The sequence below is a fragment of the Schistocerca cancellata genome, chromosome 1 (genome assembly GCF_023864275.1).
Source record: "Schistocerca cancellata isolate TAMUIC-IGC-003103 chromosome 1, iqSchCanc2.1, whole genome shotgun sequence".
Classification (NCBI taxonomy): domain Eukaryota; kingdom Metazoa; phylum Arthropoda; class Insecta; order Orthoptera; family Acrididae; genus Schistocerca; species Schistocerca cancellata.
Window position 1 is genome coordinate 1,073,041,672 of NC_064626.1, and position 16,034 is coordinate 1,073,057,705.

The following is a 16,034-nucleotide window of genomic DNA, read 5'->3' on the forward strand; positions in this document are numbered from 1 at the left end:
TTTGAGCCACATCTCGTCTACATTTGCATAGTCAGTTCGGAAAGAATGGAGATTGTCTCTTAGGAAGGCTTCTAGTGACGCTTTATCCACTTTTTTAAATAAAACTGTACTGCCTACTGTGCTATTCCTTATTACGGTATTGCCTTAGAGAACATCAAGGGTATCTCGTCATTCCTTAGTACGTCTGTGTCCCACTTCTTTGACGTGTTGAGTCTTCCTAACTAATCTCTTGAATTTCACCCTACTCTTCATCACTACTATATTATGACCTGAGTCCATGTCTGTTCCTTGATATGCCTTACAATCCGGTGTTTGATTTCGAAATCTCTGTCTGACCATAGCGTAATCTCACTGAAATCTTCCCGTATCACCCGGTCCTTTCCAAGTATACGGCCTCCTCTTGTGATTCTTGAACAGAGTATTTGCTATTGCTACATGAAATTCATTTCAGAACTCAGTTAGTCTTTCTCCTCTCTAATTCCTTGTCCCAAGCCCATGTTCTCCTATAACCGTTTCTTCTTCTCCTTCCCCTACAACTGCATCCCAGTCCCCCATGACTATTAGATTTTCATCTCCCTTTATGTACTGTATTACGCTTACAGTATCCTCATACTTTCTCCGTCTCTTCATCTTCAGCTTGCCACGTCGGCTTGTAGAGTTGAACTAGCATTGTCGGTGTTGGTTTGCTGTCGATTCTGACACGAACAGCACTATCACTGAACTGTTCACTGTAACACACTCTTTGCTCCACCTTTCTATTCATAACGAATCCTACTCCCGCTAAACGATTTTCTGCTGCTGTTGATATTACTCTACACTCATCTGACCATAAAACCTTGCCTTCTTTCCGTTTCACTTCACTGACCGCTACTATATCTAGATTGAGCCTATGCATTTACCTTTTAAGAGTTTTTAGCTTCCGTACCACATTCAAGCTTCTGATATTCCACGCCCCGACTCGTAGAAAGTTATCCTTTCGTTGATTATTCAGTCTTTTTCTCATGATCACCTACCCCGTGGCAGTCCCCTCCCAAAGATTCGAATGGGGGACTATTTGGGAATCTTTTGCCAATGGAGAGACCATCATGACACATTTTCAATTACAGGCCAAATGTCCTCTGGATACACGTTAAATGTTTGTAATGCAATGGTTTCCGCATCCTCATGCCGTTGACCATTGCTGATTTTTCCGCCTTTAGGGGCAGTTTCTCACCCCAAGGACAAGAGAGTGCCCTGAACCTCTGTCCGCTCCTACGCCCTCTTTGAAAGGGCCGTTGAGAGAATGAGGGTGACTTCTTATGTCAGGAGTCTTTATTTATCAAAGTTCAAGCAGTGGCGGGTTTCGAACCCGAAACCGAGGACGTTCTGATTACTAATCAAACAAGCTACCCCTAGACCACGGGCACTCGCCAGTTTACACTACTGACCTAATTTTCCCAGGTCTGCAGACACTACCGTGGAATTGTCTACATAGAGTATCATCGGTTGGAGGGGCAGGACAATTTTGGCATTCCCAGTTTATTATACAAGCTGGCGAAATTTAGCTTGTTTTCCTGGTCGTTATTCTGAATAGTCGTTGAAGCCACACGGTGGAGGAAAGACGCAAAGTCTCCCAGGCTCTGGGATTCCGCGCCATTTCGGGCCACCCAACATGAAGGCAGTAACTTTAAAAGGAATCTACTGGGGAACACTTACATGTGGCACCCGAATATTGTATTGATACTAATGTACACTAAAATTAAACTATTACATTATAAAAGATGTATGTGTCTGATGGGCTCTATAAATCGGATCGCTGACTGTGCACGACCGCAGAGCCAAAGATACTGGTTCTGGTCTGAGATTAGTGTTGGAGTAAGAGAGCACTTGGCACACAGCAGTGGGTAGCTGTCTGCGAGCGAAAGAGGACGGAGTAGGCAGTTTTTGTGGTGCGCTCTGTAAAGCCACCAATTGTTAGATTATCATGTAGGAATTACAAGTACATGTGTTACTGGAAATATAAATGTGGAAGCAGAAGTCTTCTGACAAGCAAGGTAAGGAAGTTACATTTTTATGACTTTCGTTTTGCCAGTGCGTTAGTGTAAATGAGCTGGCTGATAAATGGCAACAGTGAGTTCTATGTTGAGTAACTCCAGAATGTATGTAAACAGATTTGATGTATAGGCTAGTTAGATATTTCCCTCTTGTAATGTTTCTAAGATTTGCTAACACAGATATACGTAATCTGATGATTTGTCTTTATGTTTTTTTTAGAGAGGTTAGATAATACTTGCTGCATAAATGTCACTGTTTGTGACTCAGTTAGTAAAAACGATGTAATTTTCATGAGTTACGTAATTTCAATTGTCATATGCTTTGGAAGGCCAAACTTAACTTCGAAAACAATTTCATTATTGAAAAAGTCAGTGCTAGAAGTTCACCCAAATCGCTACCACCTCACCGTCCAGGCCATATGTTTTTCAAAGATATTGAATTTTGCTTAAATGTTTTCATTTATCATCCACAAGAATTTTTATGCATATTTCAAAGTGTTATGACCAGAATTACATACGCTGAACCTGTAGCTAGTATATTTTGTTCTTCCTCATGAGAGACCAGAATATATCGCGATCCACCGTTGCTGCTTTAGAGGTAAGACAATTTTATTATTTGTTATGTGCACCAAGGTTATCAGTTTTCAACAGGGCCAGAGGATTCAGTACCGAAGGGGCTGAATGTATTTGACACTGACTGTATTTCCTTATTGGTATTGGGATTTGCACTGCCCAATCAGTTCATATAAAGTTCTTGCTAACCATAACACAGAGCAAGCACACCACTTGCAGTTACAACACGCTGCACCAAAATTCCAGGCATTCATTCAAGTATTCCAAAGCAATTTTTTAAGACGTTACAAATTGGCCGCTCCATTCAGCCAGGGCACCAGGAATGGTGACACCTCCAACCTCCACGCTGGCTACAAGGACTTCTTCGTAGACCGCGGAGGTGCACTGTAGTCCTTCTACCGAGTCCTTAAGTAGCCCGAGGAGCAGCTCTCCACCCCATTCCATTGTAGTTACTAAAGGTGCCGACATCGTCATGTTCATAGTGCAGCAGTTACCGCCATTTTGTGGCAAATGTTGTCTTCTGTTGCCTTGGCAGCAGCATTGTGTTAATCATCCGCAAGTTGCTTGTATTGTTTAGAATTACGAAGGATGCTACTACTGTAATGGGTGTGTCTGTGCCTGTCGTTAAGTTTGCATAGCGAGATAACGGCGCTGCCAATCGACATGTACCGTGGTAAGCTCTAGTGTCCGACTGCTGTCACTGCGGCCGCATTCTTGACCCTTGGCTAGCTGCTTTTCTTACAGTAATTCAAATAAATCATTTTGCACCCTCTCTGGGGACTGATCTTTGAGCTGAAGACATTACTGTTCGTGTTGTTTTGCTCTTTCGTCTTGTCCTACAGTACATCCATTGCTTGTCTAGTATCTGCTTTGTTGTGAGTGATACTTGTGAGGGGCGTACCTCTCAGTTAAGTATCCACTTGTGAACAGATGTATTGCCAGATTATTGGTCTGTAGCTTCCCTGCTGTTCCTCTTTGCCAATCAATTCCTTAGTAGGCTGTCATAAACGAATACCGACGCTTGGGACGGAAGGTCTGCAGGTGAGTAATCACCTACGAGACAGTGATGGTGGTAAATCTCCGAAGGCTATTCTTTTTAGTTTTTCAAAACAATAAAATTCAATAAAATTTTCTTTCACGTTTTTGATCAAATTTCTACTAGGATGGGAGGTTATGAGGATTACAGCTGTCTCTGATGTTATAACCTATCGTTCGCGAAATTTAACCGACAGGAAGAAGATGCTGTGATATGCAAATGATTAGCTTTTCACAGCATTCACACAAGGTTGGCGCCGGTGGCGACACCTACAACGTGCTGACATGAGGAAAGTTTCCAACCGATTTCTCATGCACAAACAGCAGTTGACCGGCGTTGCCTGGTAAAACGTTGTTGTGATGCCTCGTGTAAGGAGGAGAAATGCGTACCATCGCGTTTCCGGCTTTGATAAAGGTCGGATTGTAGCCTATCGCGATTGCTGTTTATCGTATCGTGACATTGCTGCTCCCGTTGGCCGAGATCCAATGACTGTTAGCAGAATATGGAATCGGTGGGTTCAGGCGGGTAATACGGAACGCCCTGCTGGATCCCAACGGCCTCCTATCACTAGCACTCGAGATGACAGGCATCTTATCCGCATGGCTGTAACGGATCGTTCAGCCACGTCTCGATCCCTGAGTCAACAGATGGGGACGTTTGCAAGACAACAACCATGTGCACGAACAGTTCGACGACGTTTTCAGCAGCATGGACTATCAGCTCGGAGACCGTGGCTGCGGTTACCCTTGACGCTGCGTCACAGACAGGAGCGCCTGCGGTGGTGTACTCAACGACGAACCTGGGTGCACGAATGGCAAAACGTCATTTTTTCGGATGAATCCAGGTTCTGTTTACAGCATCATGACGGTCGCATCCGTGTTTGGCGACATCGCGGTGAACGCACATTGGAAGCGTGTATTCATCGCCATACTGGCGTATCAGCCGGCGTGATGGAATGTGGTGCCATTGGTTACACGTCTCGGTCACCTCTTGTTCGCATTGACGGCACTTTGAACAGTAGACGTTACATTTCAGATGTGTTACGACCCGTGGCTCTACCCTTCATTCGATCCCTGCGAAACCCTACATTTCAGCAGGATAATACAAGACCACATGTTGCACGTCCTGTACGGGCCTTTATGGATACAGAAAATGTTCGACTGCTGCCCTGGCCAGCACATTCTCCAGATCTATCATCAATTGAAAACGTCTGGTTATTGGTGGCCAAGCAACTGGCTCTTCACAATACGCCAGTCACTACTCTTGATGAACTGTGTTATCGTGTTGAAGCTGCATGGGCAGCTGTACCTGTACACGCCATCCAAGCTCTGTTTGACTCAATGTCCAGGCGTATCAAGGCCGTTATGACGGCCAGAGGTGGTTGTTCTGGGTACTGATTTCTCAGGATCTGTGCACCCAAATTACGTAAAATGTAATCACATGTCAGTTCTAGTATAATATATTTGTCCAATGCATACCCGTTTATCATCTGCATTTCTTCTTGGTGTAGCAATTTTAATGGCCAGTAGTGTAATATTGTGTTGCTGTATAATGACAACAATACCCCAGCGATAGTGGTCAGATGCCGTGTTGTCTTGGTGTGTGCAAGGAGAGTCGTTGTGCTCCCATGTACAGCAGTCACGTGCAACCGCATCGTGGTTAACAATATAAGGAAACTGGTAGAAAGTGTAATCAAGCCTTGAAAGTGTTACATCGGTTCGTAGGAGGAAAGTGCTTGAGAGATTCAGTTATTTCGCTAAAAAGTACGTGGGATTAGTTATGAGGTTTATGATTGAAACAGTGTGGTGTTTTGAGTTAGAAATTTTCGTGGAGGACCGTATTTAAAGTAAAAAGTAAATGATAAGGCTTCCGCGTTCAGTGATTACCCGTTTAATTAATTTGGAAACGCAACATATCAATAGTTACTGCGTCATGATCATTCGTATGGCACATACGTGCTGTACATTTATAATATGTAATGAATGTCATTACACGAAACAAAAAAAGCCACTAAATATTAATATCTAGGTTTCTAATCAATTCCATCGTTGTGGCATTGGCATTCATAAAATCATTGACGTGCCCTTATAGTTCCGTAGGACGCAGTCCTCTCTTATATATCTGATAGATCGTTTCTGTGTACCAAGTCACAACTCGGGGACTTCACAAAACCTCATATATGCTGTGAGTCAGAGCACCGTCTACATCGACTGCGATTTCTGTTTAATTTCACCCACAGTTTCCTGTCAAGTTGAACACTCACAGTATTACAGTTATATTTCCTGAACCATTCCCGTTATTGTCAATTTCCGAGTGTTGGCAGTTCTTGTTCCAGAGATTTCTTACTTTGGTGTCACTGGTAACAAGCTATTCAACATACAGTAATTGCAGGTGTCTCGAACGAAGCCTATTTCTTTAGAAGACGGGTATGTCATGATGAACTAGTAGTTCCTTATTCTTTTGTATATTATGGTAATCTCTAAGCATAGTCTCCAGGTCTGTGAATCTGTGGTGGGTAGATATTGCTTAGCACGGATAGCCAGTAGACAGGCATTGGTGTGACTGTACTAGTAAACATGTCCATCGCGTTGTTGACCTGCGCATCAATGAGGTTTCTATGACAGCTGTTATACCACACTGAAACACAATACACTGCACCATAACAAAGCAGTGGACGAGCCGATGTACGTGAAGTCTCAATTGAAGCCCCCAGATTGCGCCTCATGGCCTCTGAATGATGTTGCGAGTTTTTACCTTGGCTATTGTGTTTTCCAGACCTTTTTTATAAGAAAAAAGTGAGATGGCAAGATACCTGGTGCACTTGCTGTGACGTGACACCCTTGAGATCGGTGTTGGCTTGTTTGTTGTGGAGGTGGTTCAAATGGCTCTGAGCATTATGGGACTTAACATCTGAGGTCATCAGTGCCCTAGACTTAGGACTACTTAAACATAACTAACCTAAGGACAGCACACACACCCATGCCCGAGGCAGGATTCGAACCTGCGACCTTAGCAGCAGCGCGGTTCCGGACTGGAGCGCCAAGAACCGCTCGGCCACCACGGCCGGCTGTTGTGGAAGTGAAACACACCATCCTTGCTCTTACTGGTACTGGCTTCAGTCCACATTTTTTGAAAAATGAGTTAAGGGTCGCTAAGTCCTCTGTTAGTATTTCATCTGACTGACCAAGCTCCTTTCATTGACAAGCCAGGGCGATATCGCCTGCACAGCAGAATTTCCTTGAAGATGTTTTTGGAAGGTCAGAAATATAAAGGCTAAACAGGAGAGGTGCAAAACCTGAGTCCTATGGCAGACCATTATTTATTTTCCTTATTGAACTTCGTTTCACCAACGCAAACCTGAAAGTATCTATTGCTTATCATATTATTACTAAGACAGTCTCTTGTACGGGAATTACTTATTTTCAGAAATTTGTAAATAATCTCTTCCCTCGAGACGGTATTGTATGTAGTCGTAATGGAATTTCCTGGAAAAAGACCTGTACGAAAATTGTCAGAGATAGTACCTGGTCGTTGCATCTTAGGTGAGGCTTACATCCTAACACAAGACTCAATGAGTTAAGGTACGTGTTAATGGGACAATAAAACAAAGTAATTTGACTTGTACTGTTATTATATCAAAGTGACATTTTTCATTTTGGTACTGAATGAATTTAATATTTGAAAACTACAAGAGACACGTATTTGTATTAGGCACGTAACGTAACGTGTTCTCCATGTAGAAGTCCCATACTCGAACCCGATAGCCGCAAAAGTTAGTCTAAAAATAGCAAAAGAGTAACAGCTATACAGTACCTTTAGAACTGTCGTTTCCACATCAATCCACGATGCCCAGTAGGTTATTACACCAATTACGTATGTAGGCAGGAAATTATCAGCAACGGCATCACAACTAACTTTTCTTTGTGTTTCATTTAAACTAATACTTTGGCTATAGTGGAGACAACAATTAAAGTGAAAACTTCACTTTCAAGGGTACCAAAAGCTATCCACCACACTAAACAACAAGTCATATTCGTAACACCTGCCAGAGGTGGTGGTGGATGGCAATTGCCGTCCAGCCAGTCCGAAAATGGTTGTGTTCAGCGGGGGTAACAGGAGAGTGTAGAGCAGACTCTCTCTAGTCTGTCCCGCCAATGCAGAAGCACTTTTAGTACTAGGCCACATTTGAAAAATGAACAAACTGCAGAACAGTTGCTTAAACCACAATCTTTTATTGTGTACTCGACCGCTTTCGGAACACAAGTTCCATTATCTGGCGTAAAAAAATGAAATCACTTAATCAAGAGACATCATCCTTGCCCAAATGTTGTCATGGAACCAAAGGTTCCTTATCAAAAGGGTAAAAGGGACATGGGGGGACGGTTGATATGGAATTTTTGTTCCGTTTACCTCTTTAACACGGAACCTTTAGTTCCACGACAGCATTGGGGCTAGGATGACGTCACATGATTAAGTGGTTTCATTTTTTTTTTTTCTTTTTGCACCAAATGATGGAACTCTAAGTTTATCGAAACCGATCGTGCATACAATATACGTCCACGGATTAGGCAACTATTCTGCGGTTTGTTTACTTTTCAGAATAGACTTTTACAGTTGCGGCTGTCCCAAAAGAAGAACTGTTTGTACTAGTGCATATGGTTAGTGGTTTAGCAAAATAAACCGTAATGATGTAATTTTATATTTACATCACAAATTATTTGATAAATGTGCCCACATCCTGATCATTTGCAAGTGGTTCCCTTTTTTAAAAAACCTACCACCATCTACACATCTTGATAATAGAAATCCTTCTATAGAACATAAGGAGTTGGCAAGGAGAAACTTTTTCAGTTTGGTTTAAAATTTTACTGTACTCTCTCCTAGACATTTTAGGTTAGTGAGTAAGCGACAAAAAATTTTGGTTGCGGTATTGTGCACCCATTTTTGTGTTAAAGATAAACTTAATGTGGTATAATGATGTCATTTCTTGTTCTGGTATTGTAGTAATGTACATCATTGTTCCTGATGAACAGTAGAGCTTTCAACAGATGTTTACAATATGATCACAGGTGAGTACCACACATTACTCTTGCAAAACGTTTTTTCAGCAATGAAGACTTTCTTTCTTAAAGATGAGTTACGTAGAACATCAACCCATGTCACATTATTGAATGAAAATATGCTAAATATGTCAGTTTACAGATTTGTCTCTCGCCAAGATCTGCAATGATTCTAAGTGCAAACGTGGCTGAACTAAGCTGTTTTAGGAGTTATAAAATGTGTTTTTACCAGTTTTAATTCTCGTCAATGTGGGCACCTAAGAATTTTTATGTTTCCACCCACACTCCCCATTTATTATTTCCTCACCATATGTTACACTCATCACTGGTATGGCACCTCTCGGTGTGCAGAACTGAATGTGTGGAGTCTTTTTGAAACTGAGAGTGAGACCATTCACAGAAAACTAGCCAACGTTACTTTTAAGAACACTGTTTATCCCTTGTTCTGTTGCTGTACGTATGTTTGGGTTGATTACAATACTAGTCCCATACACCAAAAGAACTAATTCTGTGTATCCTGTATCAGGTTAAAGGTAATTTACATGTATAAGAAACTGCAATGGATCTAAGATTGAGCCTTGTGGAACATTGTAAGCGATTTCTCCCCAGTCAGTACAATATTCGTTGAAATACTAGGTACAACTTACTGGACTCTTTTCATTAAATATGATATTATCCACTGGAATGAATCCATCCCATTAAACCTCAACTTATCTAAGAGAATACTGTGATTCGTTTAACTTACACGTTTGACGATCGGGAATAACAGGAATATGTCGTCTAGGTCTTAGTGCAATTACGCACTACAGTAACAGATAACATGTTCATATCTATCTATACTAATGATAAAACTGTAAATATGCCATGCCTGTCTGTTTGAAAGCACTAATCTCTAAAACTACTAGACGAATTTTCATGGGGCATTCACAGTTATCTTGCATTTAGCTTGAGGCAAAATATGGGCTTTATTTCCTAAAATCAGAACACAGAAAAAATATATCAAATTTTAAAATTTTGTCTAGAACTGTCTGCTCACTTCAGTAGTTCGAATGCTTGATCATCACAATGTAGAACACGAAACGGATAACCATTATTGAGCGATGCATTGGTGAGTTGTTTGAATTCTGAGACAAGCGATTCTGGCTCGCAGATACTCCTTGCTCTAACCGCCAACGTTTTTATGATTCCTTGCTTTTATTGGGGGTGGTGGTTCGAATCCCGGTGTAGCTGAGATCTGAGTGCGTGGATTTCCGGTAAACTGTGTGGCTACTACTGGATAATCTACAGCAGAGCGAAGAGGTGCTAGAGGTAATAGCCTACGCAGATGACCTCCTGTTGGTTGGCGGCCGTAGCTGCGAAGGTATAGAACCAAAAAATAGAAAAGGCAATGCAAAAATTACAACTTTGGTGCCAGAATACAAAAATTACAATTTCACCGAATAAGTCAACATGCAGGGTGGCGCACGAAATGTGTTACCAATTGTTTCTTTCACAATTTACGACGGACATTAGATACCCCGCTGAGATCTCCAGCAGAGCTTGGAGAAACAAATGAGTTACGAAATGACATGTAATTCACGATACTGCCGCAAGGAGACTAGTAAGCAGTAATGGCTGACAATGGAAGACTGACGACACAGCGACGATCGGAAATTGTGTTACTTTTTCATGAAACGAAAAGCCTTGTTGTAACTCAGAGGCGTTTTCGACAACAGTTTAACAAACGATGGGTCCCTCGCAAGGAGACCATCCACAGGTTGTACGATAAATTTGTACAGGAAGGACCAGTATTGGAAGCGGAGAGACCTCGGCCTAAGCCTGTTTGTTCGCTGGAGAATACTGAAGCGGTACGAGTTGCTGTACAGAGAAGTCCCGGAAAATCGTGTACAAAGGCACCAGTGCAACTGGGAATCCAGACGCTCCGTTCAACGCATTCTTAAATGTAACCTCCATATGTACCCACACAAGTTGACGTGTGCACAGAAGCCCACTGAAGAACACAAGGAGCAGAGACTACCGTTTGTTCAGTGGGCGGAGGATAGGGAAGAAACTCCAACAACGTTTGGTTTTCAGACGAGGCGCATTTTCATTTAGACGGTGTGGTTAACAAACAAAATGTACGCTTTTGGGCCACTGAAAACCCACAAGTGCTTCATAAACGACAACATTATGCTCCAAGGATTACAGCGTGGGCAGCAATTTCCAGTCACGGACTTGCTGGACCCTTTTTCTTTGAAGAAACTGTGAACAGCGAGCGTTATTTGAGCATGCTTCGCAATAGCTTCATTCCACAGCTTCTTGCTACTGCCTTGCCCTTCAACACGCAGTGGTTCATGCAAGATGGAGCAAGGGGCCACATACTGCAAACACTGTGTTGAAGTTTTTACACGAGCATTTCGACATGCGGATCATTTCACTCAGGTTTCCAGGTCGCTTCAATGACGGACAAAATTGCCCCCCCCCCCCCCCAATAGTCCAGACCTCAATCCATGTGACTTTTTTCTTTGGGGGTACCTAAAGGAAAATTTTTTACCGAAACGTCCAAGTGATTTAATGGAGCTCAGAAGACATATTCTTCAAGCTTGCAGTGAAATTACGGAAGAAATGTGCCGTAGGGTAATCACTAACTTCAGTGTTCGTTTGAAGGAAGTTAGGAAACGAAATGGTGGACATATTGAGCATGTGCTGAGTTAGAACAAATCTCCATGGACGGCTCTTCATTGTAGTATATGTTCCATTCAGATTGTATTGACAATGAAGTTTATATTCAAAAACAAAATGGTAACATATTTCGTGCGCCACCCTGTATCTTAGGCTAAAAGGACAACTCGTAAAGAACACCACAGTGAGGGAGTCTGGGCGCACAGGCTCACGAGGTTGGTGACCACCATGTCAGTGAGACGAGCGCAGAGGAATATGATATTAAGGTCAGTGGGGACCTACAGGACATTTCCACGTGGGGCCCTATTAGTGGTAATGTAGCTCTGACCACTAGACATCAAGACTAGAGAGCAGGCAGCAAGGTTCTGGGCCAAGAAAGGGAACATTGAGAAAACAGAGGACATTCTGGGTGTTCGGGTTGGGGACAAGGGTCTGATTAGGAGAAGAGGTAGGGAGCTGTGGCAGGAATCATGGGAGACTGATGCTACTGGCCGTAGAACATTTCAACTTCTGTAGGACGTGAAAGAAAGGTTAGGAATGTAGCACACTGAGCCACCTCGAGGAGTGTTCCACTTTCTCACTGGTCATGGGCCCTGTCTGACATATCTATGTCGGTTTTGGAGGAGGTCTACGCCTGTGTGTTCAAATGGCTCTGAGCACTATGAGGTCATCAGTCCCCTAGAACTTAGAACTACTTAATCCTAACTAACCTAAGGACATCACACACAATCATGCCCGAGGCAGGATTCGAACCTGCGACCGTAGCGGTCGCGCGGTTCCAGACTAACGCCTAGAACCGCTCGGCCACTCTGGCCGACCACACCTGTGTGTGACTGTGGCGCACGGAGGTTACTCTCGACCATGTGGTTTACGAGTGCCCCCTTTTCAATTATGTAGCAGCCGCGTTGCGACTTCAACTACCAAACAATGACACGTAGTTCCTACTGAGACGTGAGAAGACATTTCCTCCTCTATGGTAAACTGAATCTTCGAACTGACCCCGTTGAGATGTTTGTGAAAACGATACAGTTCCTCCTGGCCATGCCGCCAAAAAACAAACGTACCATCCACGTACCAAATATCCGGTTTCTTGTTCGGAGTTTCCAGTGCCTGCCCCTCGATTCTTTTCATAAAGACGTTCGCTAGAACCGGGCTTAAGGGACTCCCCATAGCGACAACATCCTTCTATTCATAGAACACATCGTTCCATTTGAAATACGTGGTTTTACGGATTTTTTCTCGCGAAGTTGCAGAACTGTTTAAATGTTGCTTCACAACCACGTACTCGGTTTTCTCAGAAACTCTGATGCATTTCGTCGAACTAGCTGCATTGTTTGTACGCACACTTGCCAAAGCTTCCTACAGTTTATCTGTCAGTTGTGAACCCACATGAGGGCTCTGGATGGAGGACTAGCTGAAAGCGTTTGGATCGTAACTGTGTCTTCACAAGTCTAATGCAGTTCTTGTTCACAGCTGCTTTAGAGTTCCGCAATAAGCATGTCGCGACTTTCTTTGGTGTGATGTTGTGTTGCCATCTCTCAGGCTTAGAATCTGCACCCAGTTTCTCCATTAGCTGCCACTACTTACGATTCGAATGGGTGAAGTCGAGGCTCTCCATACCTACTTGTCATTTCCTTCCTTTTTGTCACTTAGAGCTTGAAGAATGTCGTCTGCTGTTTTATTTGAATGTATTAGTTGATATTCTTCGTATAAGTCGTTACTCTCATAGGACCTTCCTGGAATGTATTGTTTCCCGTGTCCTCTGGGTATCGTTTTCTTTGGTGACAGTTTTAGCAAATTTATCATAATTCTTAATTTGCACCGGAATGAAATCACCAATATCGCCGAGTTTGTCAGCATATTGTTGCCAGTTCTCTTTTTTAAAATTCAAGTGATATTTAGCAGTTGACTTTACTAATTCAGTGAGAATGGGCCTATGTTGGCTGTCTGGAGAAAAGTCTATAATTTTCCTGTTTGCCAGTTCATTTCCATTTCATTGGCCGTTAGTGAGAATGAATAGGTCTGGTGATGTGTCTTTCTGCCAGAACATTCCTTGTCCTTTGAACTAAAAACCAATCACAGGTTATTCAAGGACAAACGATCACATAAGATGTTTCCATTTATATCATTATTCTTATTTCCCGAAGTATGGTGGTGGCTATTAAAAACATAGATGGCAGCGTCGGTAAAAACTCTGTATGGGGATGTGGGCCAGATCACTATTGGAGGTTTGTAGATGATGATAAAAGTAGTCCCACGTGACATCAATGCCAAGATTAAAATGTTGTCTGTAGAGTCCTTGGAAACCACTCTGTAATCAGCAATGTCCATCTTAACATCTGTTGCTATTCTGTACACATGGCGTTCGTCATGAAGAGCTCTTCCAGTCTATATTCTGGGATTTTTACTCTGCTTTAGAGATCACTATCGCCTTTTGTGTTTATTTCTTGTAGAGTAATTATGTCCATATCGTTCTCACAGCACAGACGTGAGAGATATTCACATTTGCTTTTAGAGATTTCTTTGATATTCAGGTCACAGATCTTCAAGACTGTACCTATTGTCGGAATTTTGGGGTCTTGAGGAAGGCCATTTGAATTTAAATTTTGCTGTATTGAGCATACCATTTACACGTTCGCTCACCAAGTTTTACAAACATTAAGTACCATAACAGCGCCAGTTGGTAGTTTCTGCGGCTTATCTAACACGTTTGCCTGTGTGAATCATAACATTCTCCAGGATGAACTGAAGTTTTATGGAATTGATGGTATAACCAACCAATGAATCATGTCGTATATAACCAAAATATTGCAGGAAATTGTACTTAGTAATTCAACCAAAGTCGTCTGGGGACATTATTCTGACTGAGGAAAATCACATAGGGGGACCCACAAAGCTCAATCTTGGCTATGCTGTTGTTCCTCATGTATGTAAACGGTCTTTCATCTAATACACTACAAGAAGAATTAGTTCTTTTGGCGAATAACACTAGCATTGTAATGAATCAAAGTCTACATACACCAACAGAAGATACGTTAATCAAAAATTTAAAAGCATCATCAACTGGTTCCTGCGGATGGTCTAACCCTCAGTTTTAAAAAGAGACTAAATATTCAGTTCTGCACAACTAGAGGTACTAAACTGATGATAAATATAACCCATGGTTATAAATAAGGTGGAAACTGCAAAACTCTTAGGTATCCATGCTAATAAGAATCTAAACAGGAAAAAGCAGCTCTTGGAACTCCTAAAACAACAGGAATGACAAATCAGTAAGTTGACATATTTAGCATATTTTCATTCAACTCATCTCTAACAAAGGAAGTCTTCCTTGCTGAAAAACTGTGCAGTAAGAACAATATATGGTGCTCAAACACAACCATCAACACAACATAACATTCAAATATCCAAGGATAGGAGAGGATCCAACGTCGAATCTTGTGGGACACCGATCACAGTGTCATCTCAGTCACTAAAACGTTCTCTCCTTCCAACATTGTTATAAATATTTGGCACAAGCATTCCCAATCTGTTTCTTACGTATGGAACGAACCAGTCGTATGCGAAACCATCAGTACAATGAAACTAAAATTTTTCTATGTAGTGAAAGGATCTACACAACCAAACTCTTTGGAAGGATCACAAAAAATACCAACTGATAAGCTTTATTGTTTAAGACTTCTAACGCTTCGTGAGAGTATAAACAACATTCTCAGTCGATCAACACTTCTGGAATCAAAACTTTGATCCGCCAAAAAATTTTTTCTGCTTGAATGTGACACTGCTCTTGAGTACAGTACTTATTCGAATATTTCGTAAAAAGATGTACGTAAGGAAACTGGACGATAATTATTAAAGTCTTTCTTGTCACCTTTCTTAAGAAGAGTTTTAACAATTATCGCATATTTCAATCTGTCTGGAAAGATTACAGGGATCCTTTACATACATCACTAAGGACATGTCCGCCCCCGGTAGCTGAGTGGTCAGCGCGACGGACTGTCAATCCTAAGGGCCCGGGTTTGATTCCCGGCTGGGTCGGAGATTTTCTCCGCTCAGGGACTGGGTGTTGTGTTGTCCTACTCCTCATCATTTCATCCCCATCGACGCGCAAGTCGCCGAAGTGGCGTCAAATCGAAAGACTTGCACCAGGCGAGCGGTCTACCCGACGGGAGGCTCTAGTCACACGCCATTAACTTAAGCTAAGGACATTACTTATTAATTATCGAAGTTCAACACATTGTTACCTACTCGTGGTTTCACTGTTCTGCAACCACGTTCCATTGATGCCATGAAGAATGTGAACACTTACGCCGTTTCCGACTTGCTCATTCCCAAGCGTCAGGATTTAAAATATGCTATTTATCGAAGTCGCTTACAACAGGTGAATTTCGCATTTCCCGCCCATTTGTTGCCTGGAACGAGCTTCCATTCGTCTCTGCTCCGTTTACATAAAGTGTGCGAAAAATAAAATTGGCACATAAAATATTTCATGCACCATATGATAGGCAACACAGCTTACATAATCCGTCCCAGATGCAGATGATGTAAGTTGGGTTATCCCTCTCAAGGTAGGTGACATACCTTACTGATCAGTTTTATGTGCCCACCTTGTAACCTTTCTTACCATGTCATATACCTCTAACACCACCAGAATGCATTCGGTCTTGCGGT